Source organism: Mustela nivalis (assembly GCF_964662115.1).
Source record: "Mustela nivalis genome assembly, chromosome: 8".
NCBI classification, from domain to species: Eukaryota; Metazoa; Chordata; class Mammalia; order Carnivora; family Mustelidae; genus Mustela; species Mustela nivalis.
In genome coordinates this window covers 75,031,552-75,051,173 of record NC_139027.1, presented here as the reverse complement: position 1 = coordinate 75,051,173, position 19,622 = coordinate 75,031,552, and the positions used below count along the sequence as shown (strand labels likewise).

Here is a 19,622-nt window from a genome sequence, read left to right as displayed (position 1 = left end):
TTCAAATCAAAGAACTAAATCAGAATAAGAACGAGGCACCCAAGGGTCAGGGTTCCATAGGACTTCAGGAGAGAGACATAGAGGCAGCTGCCAGACCCGCAGAGGACGGCCAGAAGCAGTAGCACCCTTAAAGGTGGACACGACCCACCTCTGTTCTGAGCCCCACTCTTCAAGAGACCCACATTTCTCACACACACACACACACACACACACACACACATACACACACAAATGCACACACACGCACACTCACGAATGCACACACGCACACACATGCATAGTTAAACACATGACGGCCATAGTCCTTGTGGAGAGGGCCCTCAGCGCGAGCACAATATGATCTCTAACCCTGAACATCCACACTCATGGGTAACGCCGTTCAGGCCCCAGCAAAATGCTTCTCCACGACATTTGAGTTGCATCCTTGCATCAAGAGGAGACTGTGTTCAAATGCTATAAACACATGCGGGTCGTGTCGCTACTGACACAGACAGGACCCTGCGCTGTGGAAGCACTCGGGGGAAGCCAGATGAATTCACTAAGTCCTTCTCTCGCAGAGCAAGAAGGCAATAGAAGGAGGGCAGCAAACATGCGTTTTCTTGCTTCTCTTTGTGGCTCCAGTGGTACTCCCCAATTAGCAATGCTACAGGTGTATGTGGGGCAGCCACAGAACACTTTCCAGTGTAAATCACTCATAATTCTCCCACATTTGCAGGTCCTATGCAGGTCAAGATACAGCATGCATAAAGTGTGAGCCTGATTCTTTACATTGGCAACGAGACAGATGTGGAACAACTATAGGATTTTATTTTTATAAAAATTTTTATCAGATCTAATAAATTGGCAAGACTTAAATTAAAAATTCAGCTTTGGAGCGCCTGGGTGGCTCAGTTGGTTAAGCCTCTGCCTTCGGCTCGGGTCATGATCCCAGGGTGCTGGGATGGAGCCCCATATTGGGCTCTCTGCTCAGCAGGGAGCCTGCTTCCTCCTCTCTCTGCCTGCCTCTCTGCCTACCTGTGATCTCTATCTGTCAAATAAATAAATAAAAATCTTTATTTTTTTTTTAAATTCAGCTTTGTTTAAATATTTAATTGAGATTTTAGTATTAGATAAAATGCATAGGTTGTATTACTAGTTAATATGTGCCTTTTAATTCTAAGAGATAATTTTGAATATTTTAAAGAAAAGTAACTTGTCAGGCACCTGGGTGGCTCAGTGGGTTAAAGCCTCTGCCTTTAGCTCAGATCATGATCCCAGGGTCTTGGGATCGAGCCCTGAGTCAGGCTCTCTGTTCAGCCCGGAGCCTGCTTCCCCCACTTCTCTGCCTGCCTCTATGCCTACTTGTGATCTCTCTCTCTCTCTGTCAAATTAATAAATAAAATGTAAAAAAAAAAAAAAAAGAAAGAAAAGTAACTTGTCAAAAACTTATATGAGAGTGTTGATCTTTTACATTTTAATTTGCACTTTTTAAAATTAAAACACACAATGTTTTTTACGTTTCAGTTATCTGTTGCTGTATAACAAAGCCCAAATTTCAGTTGTCGAAAAGAAATTATTTTTTATTTATTACAGTTCTGTGGATTGACTGGCTCAGGGGTCACTTGGTGGCCAGTAGAAGGGGTCTCACATGGCTACCGTCAAAAGGTAGAAAGGGCGAGAGTCAAATTCAGGTTCATTTGTACAGACAAGATGGCAGCATCTTGACCCTCATAGCTGGTATCAGCTGGGATGGCAAGAACAATCCCAGTCTGGCTGACTGTCTTGCTTTCTCCTGTGAATTTTCCCCATGGCTAGCTTGGCCTCTCCATAGCATCTCAGTCTCAGAGGAATCCGGCTTCTTACATGATGGTTGCCTTGTTCCAAAGCAAGTGTTGTAACAGACCCAGGTGGAGGCTGAAAGGCTCGCTGGGCCCTCTCCTCAGGAATCACACAGTATCACTGTCACTGCTTTCTGTTGGCCAAAGTGGGTCACAGCGACAGCTCAGATTCCAGACAGAGGCCTGCACGAGATCATAAACACCAGGAGAGGTGGTTTACTGCGGGCTAGCTTTGAAGACTAGCTCCCACAGGCTGCCCTCTGGCCCCCCAATGAGTCACGTCCCTCACACATCCAAATGACTCTACACTCACCCTCCAAGGCCCCTGAAGTCTTGGCCAGGCCCTCAGTATCTACATCAGGTCCTGAGAAGAGGAGGCCCCTTGGGTGTGGTTGCTTTGAGAGGGTCCTTCTTGTCTTAATTAAAGGTCTGTGACTAAAAGAGACAAGTTGTCATCCCCCTCCAAACCCCACAGATTGTAAGGAGGTAGGCACAGGATAACTGCATTAGATGCTCTCGTTCAAAAAGGGGATGAAACCAATGCAGAAAGCAATTCTGGTACCAAGCCAATTCCTTAATTAGCTTAATCCTATTCTCTGGAAGTTGGTCTCTGTGGTTCTTGGCCCTACTCTGAGTTAGCCTTCATTCTCTAGAAGAAATGGTCAGTGTTTGTGGCCAAATTGACTTCTCAACCTCTTTCTTGCCCATAATAAAGGATTCTTCAGGGGCGCCCGAGTGGCTCAGTCCATTAAGCATCTTCCTTTGGCTCAGGTCATGATCCCAGGGTCCTGCTCAGCGGGCAGCCTGCTTCTCTCTCTGCCTGTCACTCCCCCTGCTTGTGCTCTCTCCCGCCCACTTCTGTGTCAAATAAAAAAAAAAAAAAAAAAAAAAAAGGACTCTTCATTTTGAACAGTCTCTGCCCCTTTCAATCTAAGCTGAAAAAAATTTTTTTAAATATGTGGGTGTCTTATATACCAAATTAAAGCCTACTCCATGAGAGAAAAGGCCCCTCTCACCTGAAGCCACCTGTGAGGTTGCAGTGAGATTCTCAGTCTCCAGAGAGGACCTAAGAGGTACACACTTACATTCTTAGAAGTCCTGGTATGTACACAAAGGGCCTAAAGACAGGCCCTTAAATATGAGGCCTTCACAAAGGGTCTTACAGCCATACCCTTGACTCTACCACACTGTACTGGCTGCACCTGGATTTTCTTTGCCCTGAGGCCAGTCATTGATTTTTGAGCTTTTTTGCTGGTTGGAATATAGACCTGGCCTCCTTAGATTTACTAATTTTTTTTTTTTTTAAACAGCTTCTTTTTTTTTTTTTTTTTAAAGATTTTATTTATTTATTTGACAGAGAGAGATCACAAGTAGGCAGAGAGGCAGACAGAGAGAGAGGAGGAAGCAGGCTCCCCGCTGAGCAGAGAGCCCGATGCGGGGCTCGATCCCAGGATCTTGAGATCATGACCTGAGCCGAAGGCAGCGGCTTAACCCACTGAGCCACCCAGGCGCCCCCTTAGATTTACTAATTTTGCTCCAAAACTTCTTTCGTTCATTTTGACCTTTTCCTATTTTATCTATTTTTCCAGCCTCCAATAACAATCTCCTTACTGTGTTTCAAAACTTCCATAACACTCTCCCCAAGGTTCATCAGCTTCTACTCCCCATTTGCTTTCTGTCCCAAAGCAAATGCCACAGGTTTTAAGTTTTTGTTACAACACTTCCTTCCCACACTGCGGTAGTTGGTCTTCAAAGAAGGCCCCAGTGAACAAACCTCCTGGTATTTATGTGGTCTATGGACCCTGTGTGGTCCCCCTCCACACTGAAGCGGGGCTGTGACTCATGCTAATACATGGGACACAGTAAATATATGTTGCCTAAGTTTTAGACATAGACTTGAGCTTCCCCTTCCACTTTTTTTGGAATACTTGCTTCTGGGAATCCTGCTACCATCTGGGACATCTAGCTACCCTAGTAGAGAGATCACGTGGACAGAGAAGGACCCAAGGATTATATGAAAGAAGGAAAGGACAAGCTGTCCCAGCACCCAAATGGAGCCCTTAATGACTCCTGCCCCATCTACCAGCCACAACCACATGAGAATATCCAAGCAAAGCAGCAGAGGAGATACTCAGCTCTGCCTGGTCAACCCACAGACCATGAGAGATAATAAAATCATCTTTAATATTGCTTAAACCACCAAGCTTTGGAGTGTTTTGTTACATGGCAGTAGCTAGCTAAAACAACTTTGAATACAATCACACTTTGTTTTTAATCCTATAGGTCATTACTGTTCCCTAGAACACAAACTATGAGTTCTCTCTTATAAAAGCATAATGACTGGGCACCTGGGTGGTTCCGTGGGTTAAGCTGCTGTCTTCCGCTCAGGTCGTGATCCCAGGATCCTGGGATGGAGCCCCGCATCAGGCTCTCTGCTCGGGCAGGGAGCCTGCTTCCCTCTCTCTCTGCCTGCCTCTCTGCCTACTTGTGCTCTATGTCTGTCAAATAAATAAATAAAATCTTAAAAAAATAAATAAATAAAAACATGATGACTGATTCTGCTGAAATTAAGACAAGAAAATAAATTTTACAGAATAAATACATGTTAATTTGTTAATTGTGAATGTCTTTATTGTATTATTCACCCAAACATCACTAGCCCATCCACAGAACCCCTAATGTAGTCAACAATAATTCAATTTAGTTGTCTTCAATATTTTGCAAACTTTCAGTCATATAAAAGTCATAACTATATATGTAGTTTCAATTTTATCATTTGAATTTAAACTCGTCAAGGTTGAGGGATAGAACATACTCTAATGAAAACAGTTTGTTAGCTTGACTTACAACTTTTAAATATTTGGACATATGATCTGTGGACCTATACTTACACCCCTCCCCCCAGGAGTGGATATCACTAGAACCAATATAACAGGTATCTGATCAAGAGGGAGTGATCAGAGGTACTGCTATAGCCAGAAGGGAACTTGGATTCTTAACTCGGCCAGAAGGAACACCTGAGCAACCACCCCAGAAAAGACCAGAAATGAGCATGGTGCAGGCGTAAGGTGGGGTGGGGTGAAGTGCGGTGCTGGGAAACCCACCTGCCCCATCTCCAGAGCCAATCACTGCTCCATTGGCCAAACTTAAATGGCCTGACCTGACCTAGGACCAGGTGTGGGAACACCACAGAGCTAAACCCATCCCCAGAGTTGTCCCGAAACCTGACTTGTTCTGAAGTTCCTCCCATCCTTCCGAGGCCCCCAGATCCAGGCCCAGGGCCTAGTGCTAGGCCAGGAGAGATCTATAGTCAAACTGAGTCAGAGTTTTCTACTAACGAGTATCTGAGATTCATGCTTTCTACATCCAATCATTTTTACAGTGGTAATTATGCTTCCTTTTTATCCCATAGTTTCCTTCCAAGAATTATATCTGAAAAACCTTCATTTTTTCTTTGCAAAACTAAGGTGGAAAGATCTGTGCACATTTTCACTCAAAGTGTCAAGTGGGAAGAAGAGACTAGGGGACAGAGAGGTTGAGTTGAGGATGTGGTGGGAGTTGTGGGTCTCCTTGAAGACCAGGAGAGCCAGAGGTGTGTGGCTAGGATCACACCTATGTCTCAATTCTTCAGGCCTGCACTGGAAACAATCTGCTCCCCAGACCACACATGTCTGGGGCCTGGGTGCAGCTCACACAAATTTCCCTTGTGTGCCCATACACCTTGACACAAAGGATGGCCCCTGACACTGTCTTAGCGGGAGAAGCTAGGGAAGGTGGTCTGAGAACTGAGCACTTTCTCCAAGAGAAACAAACCACCAATGAACAGGACAAGCTAAACCATCGAGTCCTGGTAAAAATCAAGTTGACTCTTTCATTGGTTTTCTCACTAATCATCAGGTAGGGGTTGGGAGAAAGGCCAAATTCATTAGAGATGAATAAATAAATTATTTCTTTTCCGCCCAGATGAACTGAAGTGTGAGTTAAATTTTCAACCCTGTGACACACACAAAAATAGAGGAGCCGCCCAGCTCTGCCATTGGCCTTTCCAGCTGAAAACAATGACCCAGGCAGATGACAAGCCCTGGACCCTGGATCCTAAGTTGCCTCATGTGGAACGGGTCATGGCAGAGCAGGACAAGGTCGCCCTTCCACCCAAGTACACCCATCAGCCTTCTGGGCTCATGCACACCAGCTCCCCTCCTCCTGGCTTATCTGTGCTTTTTTTTGAGGGAAAGAAGTTTCTAATTCTCTTTCCAGGTCCTTCCTGTCCGTGGTATTTGGGCTTCCACGCCGGGGCCACTGTCTCAGAGGTTGCTCAGATTCCTCCTTCCCCCGGGGAGGTGGGGGGAGGTGGGGCTTTGGGGTGTGAATTTAGTGAGGTCCAAGGGTGCCGGGTGTTGGGGTGGGTGTTGGGGCAGACAGGGGAGAAGGGATCCACACATGGGGAGGGCGATGCTGCCACCTGCTGGAGCCCAGGAGAGAGACAGTCCAGCTGTGCAGCCAGGTTCCCTTGGCCTTGTGGAACCAGCTCTTGAATCTTGCAGTCAAATGATTTGCTCCCTTTTTCCAGAACAGCATCCCACCTAGTCCTCCATTTAGCCATTTGGTTTACAGGTTGGAACAAGATCGCCATCCCATTTTACAGATGAGGGAACTGATGCCCAAGAGAGAGCCAAATGCCATCTGAAGTCACATGACCAGGATGGCATTCGGTCTCTGGCCTCCCAACCAAGAGCTGTGTCCCCTTCTCAGTGCTCAGACTAGGATGCCCCAGGAAACAAGAGGGGCCCCGGTATGAACAAGGTTGAGGAGGCTATCTCCAACCTCCAGGGAGAAGGTAGGAGGGAGGGAGGGGGCATGTACCGCTTCCTGCTAGGACCAACGTATCAGGCAGTAATGGCAACCCTGCAGTTGCCCTGGGGCCTGACATATGCCCACAGTGCTTCTGTTTCCGAAGGATTCACACACACATTACCGCACAGATCATTTCGGCTGCTTTGGCTCTGTTTTCTGAAGTGCCACAAGAGCAGGGAGGGCAGGGCAGGGCAACCCTGAGCAACGCCTGTCCTGATTCACAGGGCTCCTCCATCCTCCAGACTGCCCAACCCACTCCCCTGCCTAGGCCCTACGTTGGTCCCTGTTCAGGGTTCTCAGGCTATGGCCTCCTTGTTTCCTGAGTCTCCAGGGCCCAGACTGCAGCTCTGCCCTGCATCCTGGTGGGCAGGACTCCTCAAGTCACAAGCTGTCCTCCAGAATTGCCCACATTCAGCTCCCTGTGCCCAGAGACAGCTGACAAGAGCACTTAGAAAGTGCCCAGAGTCTGCCCCATCCAAAGTCCCCATGGGAGGTCAGCTCCAGGCTCCTCCTCTTCTTCAGGAGGAAGGTCCACTTTCAGAGGCCGCCCCGTTGCAGCCTGCTCATCCCACCATGAAAAACTGCCACATGGGGAGATGACGGTGGGTTCAGACCCAGGGCTGGAGTCTGAGGCCAACGGGCCTCCAAAGGTCCCACCCTCAGGCAGCCACGCCAAACCTCCTCTCTGCCTCATAATTGCATCACTAAGAGAAGCAGCTCTGGGGCGCCTGGATGGCTCAGTGGGTTAAGCCACTGCCTTCGGCTCAGGTCATGATCTCAGGGTCCTGGGATCGAGTCCCGCATCGGGCTCTCTGCTCAGCAGGGAGCCTGCTTCCCTCTCTCTCTCTACCTGCCTCTCCATCTACTTGTGATCTCTCTTTGTCAAATAAATAAATAAAATCTTTAAAAAAAAAAAAAAGAGAGAGAGAAGCAGCTCTGAGGGGGTCGGAGAGCAAACCATGAAGCCAAGAACAGTCAGAATCAATTAGACAGGGAAAGACATGGCCTAACAAAAAGTTGAAACTTCTGTAGGTCAGAAAGATCTCGAAATCAAAGGCAAACAGAGCTGGGGGAAGAACTTTTGTGACAATAAGGTTAACACCTAACCACATTTTTTCTCCTTGCTTTTCATGTCCTTGCTGCTTTTCTGTTGGGAAAATCAGGCTGTTTCTTTCTATGTTATAAAGGAAAAGGTTGGGCTCCTGGGTGGCTCAGTGGGTTAAAGTCTCTGCCTTTGGCTCAGGTCATGATCCCAGGGTCTTGGAATCGAGCCCTGCATTGGGCTCTCTGCTCAGCAGGGAACCTGCTTCCTCCTCTCTCTCTCCCTGTCTCTCTGCCTACTTGTGATCTTTGTCTGTCAAATAAATAAATAAAATCTTAAAAAAAAAAAAAAAGGAAAAGGTTACTTTTTTTGAACCCTCTGAATTTTGAATCTATGAGTATATTACCTACCGAAATAAAAGGAAGGGGGAATGCACTATAAATATAAATGAAACAAAATATTTTAATTGATTCCATGTGAAGAGCTGATGAATGAAAATTTAATATAAAAAAAAAAATTCCCGAGGGGAATTTCTGTCACAGTGTTCAGCCCAGAGACCAGAGAAAGGCAAAATTGTAAAACTAACTACATTTGTATCTAGCAGCTCCCACTCTCTGCTTCCATCTCACTGCCAAGCACCCCTTGCTCCTAAAGCCATCCTGCACACTCTCCCCCTCACCACAGTGGTGCTCTGCTCATGCCCTTGGGTGAGCTTTGCTCAGCTCCCCCATGCCAAGGTGCTGAGGACACATCGTGGCCTCACAGAGCAGACACCATGTCACACGCCAACATCAGCACGCAGGCCAAGCCCACTGTTAGGCAGTCCACACACAGCAAGTTACCACCTGGAGCGATCACAGGCTTTGAAAGAAAGTGAAAAGTTTATTGTGGTAACATTTTTTTATGAGGATCTAGAAAGCCTGAGTCCCCTCATATACAAAATAGGTAATGAGCGTCCTCGAAGGGCCAGCATCCTCGAAGCCATTTTCCCCAATAGTAAGGGCTCCTGGAGGACAGATGGGGTCTGTTGCTATGGCTGCCCCCACTGAGGATGTCCTGTGGTCAGCAGAGGGCATATAGGCAGATGACTGGCCGAGAAGGCCCCCAGCTTGGGGACACCCAGGTCATCTCTGCCTCCCAGCCCTTCCAGCTGAGGGCTTCCCTTGGTCAAAACAGTTCGTAGGACAGAAAAGGTGCCTCTTCTCTGCCCAAGCCCCACCTCCGACTCCCACCATGGGGGAGCGAGTCCACTTGTCCTGATGTGTTTTGTGCACACCGGGAGATGATTCAGGCTGGTGTTATAAACCCATTAGTTCCAGTAACAGCAGTCTGTACCCCTCCTCTGACAGCTGTCCTCATCGGTCACCCTCACTGCCAAGATTCTCCATTGGCCCAAGCCTCCTCCTCTCCTAATCGACCTCCTGACCTTTTCTCCCCTCTCTTCTTGGCCTGCTGGAGTCTGGACAAGGCAGAAAGCTACAAACAGACCCCAGGTCTCCTGCAGGCTGCAAGATTAAATAAGGCTCAGTGGCTGGTCCCATGGCTGGCCCCACACCAGCCATATGCCGGAGGGAGCCTTCTAAGGCAGAGCCACAGTGCCACCTCGTGGTAGACAACCACACATGCAGCCCGGCCTCAAAGAACCTTCCTCCATAGGTGTCTCTTCTATTTCACTCCAGTGAAATAGGTCCCCGAAGAGCCCCATCCCTGAAAATTAAGGGACAACTGTCAAGCTGAGGTCCCAGACACACCTCTGACATGCACGCCCCATACACAAAGCAAAACAGCTAGAAAGGACCTGGGTTTCTGTGTCAGGAAGACCAGGTGCTCCCGAGTCCTGTTTGGCAGATGTCTGAGCTCAGGCATCAGACTGATGCACTGTAAGTGCATACCCTCACGAGCCTTACATACCCTCACGAGCCTTACATACCCTCACGAGCCTCAGTATCCAGCCTCTAAAATGGGAGCGGGGAAAAAGGCTGCCAAGGAATGTATTAGCTAATAAAGGCCCTAGAGCTGCAGCTGGCCCTCTGCAAGGATTCGAGAATCCTTGCCCTTCTATCCGGGCTTGGCACCTAGAGAACACAGACTTATTCAAAGGCAGGGTTGAGGGGACAGCCAAAACCCAAAGCCTAGGATAGGAAATGATTCCCCCTCAGCATCTTCAAAAAACCATTCTGAGCTACTTCGTCTGACGCTCTTTGCCTCTCTCTGAGCACCTTGTTTAGGGTGACCAAGCCGCCTGGTCATTGCCAGAGGCTAGGGGTTTTCAGAGTGATGGACAATCAGCGTTAAAGGTGGGGATGTCCTCGTTCAACCTGGATGAGTCAGTAGCGACCTCCTTACCTTTCTTCACAGTCCAGTTGGCTAGGCCCAGGGATCTGCATTGTTTTTTTTAAAGATTTTATTTGTTTATTTTACAGAGATCATTAACAGAGAGGTATGGGGCGCCTGAGTGGCTCAGTGGGTTAAGCCGCTGCCTTCGGCTCCGGTCATGATCTCAGGGTCCTGGGATCGAGTCCCCACATCGGGCTCTCTGCTCAGCAGGGAGCCTGCTTCCCTCTCTCTCTCTGCCTGCCTCTCCATCTACTTGCGATTTCTCTCCGTCAAATAAATACATAAAATCTTTAAAAAATAAAAAATAAAAAATAGACAGAGAGGTAGGCAGAGAGAGCAAGGGAAGCAGGGTCCCTGCCGAGCAGAGGGCCTGATGCGGGGCTCGATCCCAGGACCCTGAGATCATGACCTGAGCCGAAGGCAGAGGCCTAACCCACTGAGCCACCCAGGCGCCCCAGGGATCTGCATTTTAACACTCCTCATGGTGATGCTGTCCACACCAGGGACCACCCCAGCTCTCTCTGTTTTCACATCGGCTTCCAGCGGGAACACTACTCGCCAGCTAGACAGGAAGTCACCTGAGGCACGACAGACACACAGTGACAAGACCTTGGAAAGACTCCAAAGAACTTCCTAGAAACCAGGCTCTGGACCTGGATCTGCAAATCACACGAGCAGAACCCATTCCTACTCAGCTTCACGGGCTGCACCTGTTTGTTGCTCCTCTGTGATCCTTCCATTCATTCACTAAGGATTTGTTGAGCACCTGTTGGCCTGCTTAGTGGTGGGAAAGAAGCATCAGCCACTTGCACAAGCACAATAATTTTAGATAGTAATTAGCAGTAGTAAATACTATATATAGTAAATAGTACTATACAATATTCAAAGCCATCTCTGAGAAGATGATATCTGACTGAGCCCTGAAGGATAAGGAGCTAGCCACCCCTAGATATCTGGACAAAGATATTCCAGGAGAAGGAAGAGCCCTGAAGCAGAAACAAGGAACAGAAAGACTACAGTGACTGGCGAGTAGCAAGCAGGCACAGAGAGACAGTTGCTGAGGACTGGTGGGGAAGGGTTGTGCAGGGGCCAGTTCAGGCATGTGGGTCCTTCTGGACCACTGCAGGCCTTTGCATTTTATTTTGCATGCAATGGAAAACTGTCAGTGATTTTAAGCAAGAAAACGATGGTCAGTGGAGTGTGCGACTCTTGATCTTGGGGTTGTGAGTTCAAGACCCATGTTGGGTGTAGAGATTACTTAAAAAATAAAAATCTTGGGACGCCTGGGTGGCTCAGTTGGTTAAGCAGCTGCCTTCGGCTCAGGTCATGATCCCAGCGTCCTGGGATCGAGTCCCACATCAGGCTCCTTGCTCGGCAGGGAGCCTGCTTCTCCCTCTGCCTCTGCCTGCCATTCTGTCTGCCTGTGCTCGCTCTCTCCCCCTCTCTCTCTGATAAATAAATAAAATCTTAAAAAAATAATAATAAATAATAAAAAAATAAAAATCTTTAAGATTTTATTTTTCTTTAAAAATAAAATAAAAGCTCACTTGAGCTTCTGTGTAAAGAAGGGACTGGAGAGGGACAAAAAGTGGAAATAGGGAGGGCCTTTGGCTCAGGTCATGATCCTAGAGTCCCTCCCTGCTCAGTAGGGAATTTGCTTCTCCCTCTGTCTTCTTCACCTCTCTCTCTCTAACAAATAAATAAAATCTAAAAAAAAAAAAAAAAAAAAAAAAAAAAGTGGAAGTAGGGAGTCAGTTAAGAGACTACTGCAATAGTCCAAGCAGGAGATGGCAGGAAGTGCAGATGGACAGAAGTGCTGGAGGGAGATACAGGACCTGCTGGTAAATTATATATAGGGGAGCAAACGGGAACAAGGAAGACTGCCTCCTAAGTGTTTCACTTAAAACCCAGGTGAATGGATGAAAGAGGCATTTTGTGGGATAAGAAAGACTAGGGGAGGAGCAGGTTTGGGAGGGGAAAACTCCTGTGCTGTGCTTTGAATGAGTCATCCTAGTGGAGGAAACCAGTGTACTGATGGCTGGGCTTTGTACAAAGACACGGGGAAACATCTATTAACTCTACCCCAGGCCAGATTTATAGTATGAAAGATTACAGTAATTTTTAATTCAGCTAGAAATAGATGCTGCCTTTCCCTTCTGAAAGGAACTCTCATTAAGAAATTTGAAGAAGGGCACCTGGGTGGCTCAGTGGGTTAAGCCGCTGCCTTCAGCTCAGGTCATGATCTCAGGGTCCTGGGATTGAGTCCCGCATCGGGCTCTCTGCTCAGCAGGGAGCCTGCTTCCCTCTCTCTCTCTCTCTGGCTGCCTCTCCATCTACTTGTGATTTCTCTCTGTCAAATTAATAAATAAAATCTTAAAAAAAAAAAAAAAAGAAATTTGAAGAATTGGCCATCAATGTAAAATGATGTTTTGTACAATAACAACGGCATCAGTCAAAACCCCTTTTGGTTACAAGTGACAGAAACCCAAGTCTGACAGACTAATGCAAAAGGACACTTTTCGGGGCACCAGTGTGGCTCAGTTGGTTAAGCACAGGACTCTTGGTTTCTGCTCTGGGTATGATCTCAGGGTCATGGAACAGAACCCCACATCCAGCTCCCCGCTCTGCAGTGAAGTCTGCTTGGGATTCTCTCTCTCCTTCTTCCTCTGCCCCTCCCTCACTCACTCCTGCTCTCCCTTTCAAATAAATAAATAAAACTAAAAATAATAATGATAATAAAAAAATAAATAAATAAAAGAATACTCTTTGAAAGGGGAGGCACTTTTCTGGCACACACAATCAAACCACAGGAGAACTTGTGAAGCTAATCTTAAGAATCAGAGACACAGACAAACCATAAAAGACTCTTAATCTGGGGCACCTGGGTGGCTCAGTGGGTTAAAGCCTCTGCCTTCAGCTCCGGTCATGGTCCCAGGGTCCTGGGATGAGCCCCGAGTCGGGCTCTCTGCGCAGCGGAGAGCCTGCTTCCTCCTCTCTCTCTGCCTGCCTCTCTGCCTACTTGTGATCTCTGTCAAATAAATAAATAAAATCTTTAAAAAAAAAAAAAGACTCTTAATCTCACAAAACAAACTGAGGGTTGCTGGGGGAGGAGGGTCAGGAGAGGGTGGTGGGGTTATGGACATTGGAGAGAGTATGTGCTATGGTGAGTGCTGTGAAGTGTGTAAACCAGATGATTCACAGACCTGCACCCCTGGGGATAAAAATACATTATATGTTTATTAAAAAAATAAAAACTAAAGCAAAAAAAAAAAAAAAAAAAAAAGAATCAGAGACACAAACACTTCCAGACCTCTTTATCTCCTCTCCAGGTAGGTAGCCTTCATTCTCCCAGGCCAGATCCTCAGCTAGAAAGATGCCTACTAAAAAGAGACCTGCCGGGGACAGTAAGAAGCTCTAGACGTATACTTTTGTATGTTTCTAAACAAAAAGAGGAAAGGACTCTTCCCACATAATGCAAGAGAGAAGGGTGCCAGGTGTCTCAGTCGGTTAAGTATCTGCCCTCACCTCAAGTCGTGATGTCAGGATCCCGTGATCCAGTCCCATGGGCTTCCTGCTAGCAGGGACCATGCTTCTCCCTCTGCCCCTCCTCACTGTTTGAGTACTTTCAGGTGCTGGCTCCCTCTAAAAAAAAAAAACCTCTGGAGATAGAAACTCTGATTGGGTCATTTGGGGTCACATGTCATCTCTGAACCAACCAGCGTGCAGTTGTGCTTGTGCTCAGCCTGTTCCCCGGGACGCAGTATCTTTGAAACCAAGTAAGAAAGAACAGGATTTATTGGACAATGTCGCTTTTCTGAAAACAGAACTCAGAATCTTACAGCCACAGAATCTTCTAGCCAAAAGAGATCTTGGAAGCCTCAGCCCTGTCCCGACCAAGACAACTTTCAAGCTCCTGCTGCGGGGCCCTTAGTCTTTCACCAGGCAACCCACCCCATTTCTCAATGGCGCTGATCCTTTCAAAAATAAAAGTTCTTCCTTGTCATCACCCTTGGGCTGTAACTCTGGAACTTCCTGTTCTTTCCTCTAGGTCAGTAATGAGTACGTCTACTCCTTTCACAGATATTTGAAAGCAGCACATACATCCCTCTCCAGCCCGCTCTTCTCCAGGATTCAGATTCCTTGGAGGTTCCCACATAGTCTTCCCAGATGGCTCATTGTGACGGGAGTAGGAGGGTCATCTAATCCCCCCGGATCCCTGAGCCCAGGATTGGTTGAACCAAGGACTTGATGGGGAAATGCAGGGGACAAACGTAGGGAGGAAAGGGGCCCCCTAGTCAGGCGGCAGCATAAAAACACTTAAAGAGAATCCAGTTTCACCATTTACGTTAGGAAGAAGAAAATAGATGAGATAAAAATAAATTCAGAAGACAACATTAAAAGAAGGCTTGGAGGAAAATAAAAGAACCACAGAGGGAAAGGTGGTATCACAGTTTTAAAGGAAAAGCACATCCTCATCAACAAAAGGGTGCGTAAAGGAATGAAATGGTTATGACAACAAAATTTTAAAACATTAAGAATAATTAGGGAATATTCAGGTAATAAAATAACGATCAGTTAAATAAAAATATTTTTAAGTGACTTTAAACATTATAAGGTTAGAAGGTGAAGCTGAAGGCAACAGGACAGAGTCAAGCACCGGAAGCACCAGGCAGGACCGACTGGGGAGTCTCCTGGGCTTCTGCTGAGTCTGGGCTTGCCTCAGGTCACCCCTACAAGTGCCAGCCATGCCTTTTGTCAGCGCCCCCCAGGAAATGCTCCCTCCTCGAAGTGCCACTGAGGAAAAACACTCAGGGGCCTCCCCTGGAACTGGAGAATAAGCACATGCCCCATCAGCTTCAGTCAACCCAGGCCCCTCAGCGCCTGCCTGCGGGAGGTGGATTCTAGAGGCCTTGCGCCCATGGACTGCCACCTCAGAAACCCTCTTCACAGGCAATTCCACACAGCTGCAAAATTTTCATGTATATAAAATACAGAATATCGGGGCGCCTGGGTGGCTCAGTGGGTTAAGCCGTTAAGCCGCTGCCTTCGGCTCAGGTCATGATCTCAGGGTCCTGGGATCGAGTCCCGCATCGGGCTCTCTGCTCGGCAGGGAGCCTGCTTCTCTCTCTCTCTCTCTCTCTCTCTCTCTCTGCCTGCCTCTCCATCTACTTGTGATTTCTCTCTGTCAAATAAATAAATAAAATCTTTAAAAAAAAATAAATAAATAAATAAATAAAATACAGAATATCTATCTGTTATATATAATGGTATGCTATATAACATCATAAATTATATATCACCTTATCTCATATATAAATTATTATGTACATGATTGTATATACTTTAGAGATGCATATCTACCCCTTGGACCAGCAATCTCACTCCAGAATCTATCTCAAAGGTGTACTGGCCAAAAATTCAGAGCAAGGTGAACAAATCTCTTCATTGCAACACTATCTCTGCAACTGGAAGGCTAAAAACCATCCGAGTGTTCATCAGTAGAGGAGTGGTACACCCACGCGAGTAGAGGATGTGCTGTACTAAGCAAGGAGGAGGAGTGCTCTCTGCCACAGCAAAATGATCTTCAGAATATGCTGTTACTAAGGGTTCGCTGCCTGGCTAAGTCAGTGGAGCCCGTGACTCTCCAAGCGCAAGGTCTGGAATTCAAGCCCCACGTTGGGTGTAGAGCCCGCTTAAAATAAGAAAGAAAAACAACCTAACCTACTGTTAGTAGGTCAGTAAGGAATAGCACAGCTTTTGAATAAGAAGGAAAGGAAGGGTAACACAAGCATACGTGTGTATATGCTGACCTTTTTTTAAGAGAAACAATACAAGGATAACCAAGAAAGTAATTTTTAAATTACTACCTATAGAGAGGAGGAGGAAACAGGATTAAGGGACAAGCTGGATAAGCGGGACTTCTTTGAATAAACCTTGTTTTGTAGTTTTGACTTTGGAAGCAGGTAAATTTTTTTAGATAAATAAATGAAAAAGAAAAAGAAAAGGATCCCTGAAAATGTAAAACAAACTGAATCAAAGGGCCCTCACCATTTATAAAGTTGGTAACACAGCCATAACGGAAAAATTACTTTGACTTTAAAACTCAATACTTTGAATACTGCATTTGGAATATAAATTGAGGACAAAAGGAATCAATCACAAAGGAATCTTAAACTGCAATTAATAATCTTATTGTTAGGGCGCCTGGGTGGCTCAGTGGGTTAAGCCGCTGCCTTCAGCTCAGGTCATGATCTCAGGGTCCTGGGATCGAGGCCCGCATCGGGCTCTCTGCTCGGCAGGGAGCCTGCTTCTCTCTCTCTCTCTCTCTCTCTCTCTCTGCCTGCCTCTCCATCTACTTGTGATTTCTCTCTGTCAAATAAATAAATAAAATCTTTAAAAAAAAAAAAAATCTTATTGTTAGAATTTTTTTTTTTTTTTTTTTTAGAGAGAGAGAGCGCGCAATGAGGGGGGATGAGAAGGGCAGAGGATGAGGGAGAGAGCAAATCTTAAGCAGTCTTCATGCCCAGCGTGGAGCATGATTCCGGGCTTCATCTCATAACCCTGAGATCATGACCTGAGCCAAAATCAGGAGTTGGATATATAACTGACTGAGACACCCAGGGACCCCAATAATATTATTTTGAAACAAATTGTGTGTGTGTGTAGAAGGATAAATCAAATAAGTAAATTGAGTAATTATGTAACAGTTGTAAAGAACTAATCTTTTCAGAAAAGAAAAAAGATATCCAAATATAAAATTTAATGGCATAAATTTTATAATTTTAAATTTGAAATGGAAATATCACTATAAACTCAGACTTTATTTTTTTCTTTTTAAAAAGTATGCATTTCCTAGTTCTGTCTCCTGAAAAGACCTTGAAATAAGATAACCATAGAGGAGCCATCATCTGCTCTAGCACACAGAGCAGGTGATCTCCTAAAAAACAATATTTCTCTGGTTCTTTTAGAACCAGGCTCATAGGAGAAATGGCATATTCCAGGATTGAAGAGAGAAAAATACAAAATGTTCTGGAATATCTCGTTATGGCAGGAACAAGAAGACTGTCATAGATCTAAGATTATGTCAGAAAGACCCACGAGCCAACTTGATGGCACTTTCTCTGGCCAAACACGAGACAGATCAAGCATCAACAGTGACAGCAGGGCCAATGAACCATGAGAACGTAACGGTCCTAAACACCGATGCAGCCAAAAATCAGAGCTACAAACTACACGAAGCAGGAAAAGGCAGAACTAAAAGGAGAAACTGAAAAATCTATGATTATATTTGGTTATTTTCATAACCTTCTCTCAAGAACAGAACAAGGAGAGAGAAAATCAAAGCTATCAAAGCTTTGAGCAACACTAGAAACCAACCTGATATCATCGACCTTGACAGAACACTCTGGCCGACAACAGCACAATACACACTCTCTTCACCTCTGTAAAAAAGCAAATGAAAAGCACGAAAACAAAAGAGAAAGTGAAATGAAACTGAAATGAAATTAAACTGAAAACTGCATATTTGAAAAAGATAAATGAAAATGAAAAACCTCTTATCAGACTGATCAGAAAGAAAAAGAAAAAAAGACAGAAATTACCAGTATCAGGAATTTTAAAGACATCAGTACAGATCCTAAAGACAAGAAGAGAATATTATGCATAACTTGATGCCAATCAATTGAACAAATTTAACAAAAAAGACAAATTTCTTGAAAAACACAAAATAGCAAAGGTCACTCAAGAACAGTTCACTTGAATAACCTCATATCTACTAAATAAATTGAATTTATAAGGTTTAAAAAAAAAAACTTCCCACAAAGAAAACTGCAGACCCACAGTACTTTACTAGTGACTTTTGCCAAATATTTAACAAAGTGATAATACAGGACTTACACTCTGAAAACTACAAAACATTGCTGAAATAAATTCAAGGCCTAGAGGCACCTGGGTGGCAGTCGATTAAGCATCCAATTCTTGGTTTCAGGTCAGATCATGATCTCTGGGTCACGAGACTGAGCCCCTTGTGGGGCTCCATACACAGCACAGGTCTACTTGAGTTTCTCTCTCCCTCTGCCCCTCCCCTCCTCAAATAAATGAATAAATAGAAAGAAAGAAAGGGGGGAGGGAGGAGAGAGAGAGAGCAAGAAAAAGAAAGACAGAAAGAAAAAGAAAGGGAGGGAGGAGGGAGGAAGTGAGGAAAGCACCTGGGTGGCTCAGTGGGTTGGGCCAATGCCTTCTGCTCTGGTTGTGATCTCACCGTCCAGGGATGGAGCCCCACATCGTGCTCTCTGCTCAGCAGGGAGCCTGCTTTCCCCTCTCTCTCTGCCTGCCTCTCTGCCTACTTGTGATCTCTCTCTCTGTCAAATAAATAAATAAATCTTTAAAAAGAAAAAAGAAACAGGGAGGGAGGGAGAAATAGGAAGGAGGGAGGGAGAGAGGGAGGAGGAAGGAAAGAAAGAATTAAAGGACTAAATAAGTGGAGAGATGTACTTTGTTTATGGAATCCAAAGACGCGATATTGTTAAGTGGACAATTTTCCTCAAGTTGATCAACAAATTCAATGGAATTCCTGTAGAAATCCCAGGACATGTTCATAGAAAATTTTCAAGCCGATCCTAAAGTTTATATGGAAAGGTAAAGGACCAAGAATGGCCTAAACAGTTTTGAAAAAGAACAAAACTGGAGGACTTACACTGTCTGGTTTCCAAACTTAGAGTAACCAACACGCTGTGTTATTGGCATAACATCACACTGACATATAGGTCAACAGAACAGAATGATAGTCCAGCAAAAGACCAACACATTGTTATGGTCAATTTACTTTTGACAAAGTGTCAAAGCAATTTAATCAGGAAAGGATAATATAATATAATATATATTATAATGTATTATGTCATAATATCATATACATATATTATATATTATATAAATATATCAATAAATGGTTTCAGAATTAAATGTCCATACACACACACACACACACACACACACACACACAAATTAGACCTCTACTTACATCATACACAAAAATTAACTCCTAGGGCGCCTGGGTGGCTCAGTGGGTTAAGCCGCTGCCTTTGGCTCAGGTCATGATCTCAGGGTCCTGGGATCAAGTCCCGCATCGGGCTCTCTGCTCAGCAGGGAGCCTGCTTCCTTCTCTCTCTCTCTGCCTGCCTCTCTGCCTACTTGTGATCTCTCCCTGTCAAATAAATAAATACAATCTTTAAAAAAAAAAATAAATAAAGGCTTGTGTCTCAATCTGCCAGGGCTCCAAGAACAAAGTACCACAGACTGAGGGGCTTCAAAAAAAAAAAAAAAAAAATTAACTCCTAAATGTAAGAGCCAAAACAGCATAAAATCTTAGTGATCTCAAGTTAGGCAAAAATTTCTCAGATATGACACCAAAACTACCATCCATAATAGAAAAAAAAAATGGATAGATTGAATATCATAAAAATATTAAAAGTTTCCTCTTGAAGAGACTTCATTAAGAAAATAAAAACCCAGGCAGGTGGCTGCTTCAGTCAGGGGAACATGTGACTCTTGATCTTAGGGTATAGAGTTCAAGC

At 45.2% G+C, this 19,622-nt stretch overlaps 1 protein-coding gene across 9 annotated transcripts in view; it reads right to left on the bottom strand.

The window, feature by feature from the left end:
- The window catches only part of LOC309872571 (uncharacterized protein), a 155,301-nt gene that overhangs the window by 108,800 nt on the left and 26,879 nt on the right, over positions 1 to 19,622 (bottom strand). Inside the window, exons 1-3 of one of the 9 annotated variants that reach the window (XR_014315963.1) lie at positions 17,428 to 18,937; positions 2,131 to 2,252; positions 1,431 to 2,000 (exon numbers count right to left, since the gene is read on the bottom strand). The exons of 3 other annotated variants lie outside the window; for them this stretch is intronic. The gene's annotated coding sequence lies outside the window, so the exon portion shown is untranslated. Of the gene's footprint in view, positions 1 to 1,430; positions 2,001 to 2,130; positions 2,253 to 13,140; positions 13,693 to 17,427; positions 18,938 to 19,622 lie in introns of those variants that run through there. 5 more of the 9 variants (XR_014315964.1, XR_014315959.1, XR_014315960.1 and 2 more) reach the window with 5 other exon arrangements.